Source organism: Camelus bactrianus, chromosome 33 (assembly GCF_048773025.1).
Source record: "Camelus bactrianus isolate YW-2024 breed Bactrian camel chromosome 33, ASM4877302v1, whole genome shotgun sequence".
Classification (NCBI taxonomy): Eukaryota; Metazoa; Chordata; class Mammalia; order Artiodactyla; family Camelidae; genus Camelus; species Camelus bactrianus.
Genome location: NC_133571.1, coordinates 13,455,479 through 13,460,654, shown reverse-complemented (window position 1 = coordinate 13,460,654; position 5,176 = coordinate 13,455,479).

Sequence of the window (5,176 nt, the reverse complement as noted above, 5' to 3'; positions counted from 1 at the left end):
TCCTGTTTTTCTACCCTGGCTGAGGGGCATGTGGAGTCTTGGTGAGGAATCTATAGTCAGGAACTCCTGAAACAGCTGAAGTGGCCGGAGGGAAGCCCTGCTGAGACTCACACACTGGGGACTCGTGTGGGGCCTGGGAATTTTTTTTTTTTTTTTTTTTTGCAGGGGGCAGTGGACGGATTGGAAGTGGGGTGTGAGTACAGCTCCACGACTTAGGCCGGCGCTTCCTGATTCTGGCTGGGGGTCAGAATGGCTGGTGAATCTTTGCTGGGACTCACCAGAGTTGTCCTGGTTTGGAATTCCTAGGTGGAGCTTGTGCTTGGCTTTTTCAAAAGTGACACTCATGAGTTGTCAAAGTGGTCAGCCACTGATTTAGCTCTTGGTCTGAAATGTGAGGTTCCTAAACTTCTTGGTTACTGTTGTAAGATTGAATAAGGTTAGTCTTAAAAATCTTTTGGTTCTGAACTCCTAGTTCTAGTCTGGGCTTGGCTCAGATCTCCGCTTCTTGATGCCCCCAGGCGCTCCTCATTCTCTGCCTTCCATTCTTCCCTCTTAGCCATGCAGGGCATGGATCAAGGGGAGGTCTTTTGTGGGTCTCTGATTTCTGATCCAATCTCAGGTGGAGCTACATTTTTGAGAGATTCCTCTCACTCTCCAAACAACGAGGCCCCTCTCATGACACACTCATTAGTAACTTTCTCTTTCACCGGCTGTTCTCCGGCCTCCACCTGGAGGCCTGTAGCCATTCTTGGTTCTTGTTCAGCCCTGGCTAAGAGCCATTAAATGTTTCCTTCTCACCTGTAGCTCTAAATAAGGCGTATGTCAATAATTTACAGTATGTGGCTTGAAGGTAATATCCTTTCCAAGACATACCGGGGAGGGGGCACTTGTTGACATGATAAATAGAGGGGGGAGGAGAACTCTTTCATATCCCAGGAGTTCATGGGAGGAAGTGGTTTCATGTCTGGGCTATTAGGTAACATGCTGTTTTGGGCTGAGGGGCCCTTTTCCACTTCCTCAAATCTTGTCTTCTTAGGATGATGACCTTCAGGATACCGAGTGAGATGGATGGGTGGCGGTTGTACATGTGTCGTTCTGGGTGCAGGGGAATAACTGAGATGAAAGCTGGAAGGTGGGCTGAGTGGTTTTTCCACAGGCTCCTGCAGAGGCTCTTTGATCCAGGAAGTGTGGGCCTGCCCCACTGGGGTTTGACTTGCCCATGTCAAATTTGATGCATTGAATGTTTGGCTTCCATTCTGCATTCAGCGGTTGTCACTGAGGAGGAGAAAGAGGAAGCCCATCTCTCTCCCCCAGCCCTACCTCTCCCCAAACCTTCCTCTTACACACAAGCATGGAGTCAAGACTGAGAGTGGAAGTCCACAGCTGTCAAATACTAATTTTGCCCCAGACCAAAATAGCCCTGCAGGGGACCATGGAAAAGACCTGCGTGCTCCCTCCTGCCCTTCTCTTAAGGGTGGTTGTCTGCTAAATCCAGGACCACGAAGGCATATGGCCTCGGGAATGGCTTCAAGGTCAAACAGGCCTAGTTGAAATCTTGGCTCTGCCTCTTACTCTCTCTTCAATATTGCAAAGTTCATGTCAATTCTTTGAGGCTGTTTCCCTATATGTAAAATGGAGACTCACAGGACTGTGAGGACAAAAGAGGTCGGTTAGGGGCTAGAGCTTGGTCTGAGCCCTCCATCCTTTTCCAATGTGTTTTCCCCAGTGGATTTGTCTTCTGGTGATTCAGTCCTCATCTCTCATTAATTTTAATTTTTGTGGGCAGGAAGCCCTGTAACCATAAATACCTAAGTCCCCCTTCCCATCCAAAGAAAGAGCTAGGAAGCTGAGCCTTAGGAAGGGCTTTGCATAGCTCTGAGGAGTGACTTTCTGGCAGGCAAGAAATCTGGGGATGGAGCAAGCTCGATCTCCTTGGAGATCCAAGCAGTTTTGTTACTTGAATTTGCAGTAGTTAAAGTCTCTAGAGCATCAGATGCTCTTACATTCAAAAGCTTCCAGAAGCAAGCAGGCTTTTGCCAACAGAAATCTGTCTAAGGGTGGAGGGGGTAGGGCCACCCAGGAGTAATGGAGAATCTAGCACCATCAGAGTATGGCTATTGGAACTAGAAACAGTTCAGCCTGTCCACCGAGGACTTGTAGAAGATGCTTCTCCTTTAAAAGGCTGCAGCCTTCTGCCAGCCTTTTGGTCTTTTGTTCCTCATTGCCAACTCATTCTTACTCCTTTTGTCTAATCAGTATACTTACATGTCTATATTGGCAATTTTCTTTTATGAAACACTAGCTCGCTCTCGCCTGCTCGCTCGCGCGCTCTCTCTCTCTCTCTCTGTGTCTGTTTGGAAGAGGTCATGCTGCCACTGATTTGGCTCAGTTGCTTAGACCCAAAGAACCTTAGGTTGCAAATTTTACCCCAACACAGACCAGTTATCTTCTTACTAAGAATAAAATTTCTCAGGATTCTTGACCTTCTGTCTTGGCCCGTCATTCTGTTCTGTCTGGTTTGCCAATGTGGTTTGGTCTTCCTCAAGAGAGATCAGGCAATCCATTACCACTTCTTTAAAACCCAACAATCAAAATATTCCTTCTTTATCAAAAATTAAGGGAACTTGGAGTTTTCTCAGAAAGCTAGACCTTTTTGATTTCATAGATGGTGAGAGCAGGAGTGATTTAGCTGTCCCAGAACTTTCAAAGCCCTTGTCTGAACTTCACATTGTATGTTCATGACCTTTTGAGATTGGGTGCCATCTTGCCTACCCATCCAAAACTCCCTTTTTTTTTTTTTTTTTTTTTTGTGCTCTCTGAACCATATACCCTCTGTCCATATACCTTTGTCTCGTGTGCTTCTGAGCCTTTGCTCTTGGTGTCCCCTGCCTGGAATTCTCTTTCCCTCCTTGCCTGCCCAAACTTTCCTTCAAGGCCCTGCATGAGTTCCACCTGGGTGATCTCCTATTTCTCACATCTTCCTAGATCTCTACACTTTCCAGATTTTATCTTCTGATGTTCTCTAATTGTTTCATGAGTGTGCAGCTTTATTTATTCTCTGAAAGATCTTAAACTCTTAGAAATCATGCTTTAGGTCTTTTCTGTGAGCTTTTCAGCATCTGAACCCATGTGGGATAATGCCTTGTTGAATGGAATTCCCAGGGAGTGGCTGGACCTGGCTCCCAGTCCCCATTCTACCACATAAAGTCAGGCTGATGGAGTTTCTGCCCTTTCCCCAGATGTAAAATAGACATTCATTCATTCATTCTCATATGCTCAGGGCACAAACTCAGAAGAATAAGACAAAACTCCTGTCTTTAAAGAGCTCTAGTTGAGGAGCTCTTTAAAGATGTATAAACAAAAATGACAGTACTCTCCAACTCCTGTTAACAAGGAGACCCAAGCAATCCCAGTGTACCTGTAGATGGGAGTTGATACATTTGTCTCCCTGTTGAGAATGTAAGCTCTCAGAAGATGAGCTGTATCACATTCATTTCTGGGTCTATAGTTTCTAGCCTAGTGTCTAGCATGTGGGGACATTAAATAGATATTTCTGTGGAATGAGGGACTTGATAAACAAAATGAGTGAATGTAGCAAGGGTCACAGGAGCACAGAGACAAGAGGTACGCAGGCAGACGATAAGGAGAGGGTTACTTTGTCCCAGATTTTTGAAGAAAGACTAGGAGCTTGCTTGCTGAGCAGACAGGAGAGGAGGCACATTGCTAGAGGAGGAAGCTGCAAAGGCAGAGACACCACCACGTGAATCCCTGTGAGGGTAAGAGAAACCTCACCTGGTGTGAAATGGCTTGGGAAGGGCCTGGGTGGGGAAGCGAGGTGAGTGAAATTGTTATTCCTGAGCAGGCTGCAGGGTGACCCTAAGCTTGTTCCTGCTCACCAGTCCCTTTTCCCCAGTCCCCCCAAACCTGGCCTCTCATTGCCCCTTGGCTCCTGGAATGCAAACCTTTTAATATTAGTGGAAAGTGTTACTTCTTAAGCTTTAATGTGCTCAAGAAACACCTAAAGGTCTTGTTAGAGATGCAGATTCTGATTCTTTGGGTCTGAGGTGGGGCCTGTGACTGTGTTTCTAAGGAGCTCCCAGGTGATGCTGCTGCTGCTGGTCCTGTACGGCAATGGTAACTAGGGAGGCAACGGTAACTAGGGAGGCTCTCCATAGCCTCAACTAAGAATTCCAAAGGCAAAAGGAAACTACCTTCTTTTGGATTATTTGTAACACTCTTGTCCAGCAGGGGAGGTAATTGAGTGTTGTCTGATAAAATCTTCAGGGATAAATGGCACTGGGTAGAAATGCCAAAAATAGGGCTTCATTCCACAAATAGCCCATCTCTGATACTGGTGTCTTTGTTCTAAAAAATACCTCTGTGAGTTTCTACTTCCCAGGCTTTTATCGGCTCCTGGGGAAGGCATACTGTTTTGGAGAAAATGGGCATCTAGGGGTCCAAGTGAGCTGTGGGGAGGTTCTGGGGTAGCTCTCCCTCTTACTCACCCTGCCAGGAAAACCCTCTTGTGATCTGGCGCCTTCTGCCCTTCGGTCCTGGAGGGCTGGATTGGACAAAGCCTAATTTAAGTTGTGTATCTGTTTTCTCTTGGCCAAATTCTGGATAGAGGCACAGAAACTTCTGGATCCATTTCTTTTCTTCCTTTTTTTTAGTGGAAGTATAGTTGATTTACAATGTTGTGTTAGTTTCTGGTGTACATCACAGTGATTCAGATACAGACATAGGGATATACACATTTTTTTCATTATCGTTTATTACAAGCTATTGAATACAGTTCCCAATGCTAAACAGCAGGACCTTGTTGTTTATCTATTTTATATGTACTAGTTTGTATCTGTTAATCCCAAACTCCTAAATTACCCTTCCCCTCTCCTTTCCTCTTTGGTCACCATAAGTTTGTTTTCTGTGTCTGGAAGTCTGTTCCTGTTTTGTAAATAAGTCCATTTGTGTCATTTTGGGATCCATTTCTTATCTCAGATGTCCCCAAGGTAGAAGCTTCTAGACCCAGTGTGAGACCAAGTGAGCCTGGAAAGCAGCTTTCCTGGGTCTTACAGGAGCCCTCAGCTGCATGAAGAAAAAGGAGGAGGCCGGCTACGTCAAACCAAAACTCTCTGGCTGACATGTGCCTGCGGCAGCATGGGTGGCTGTGCAGCAGACT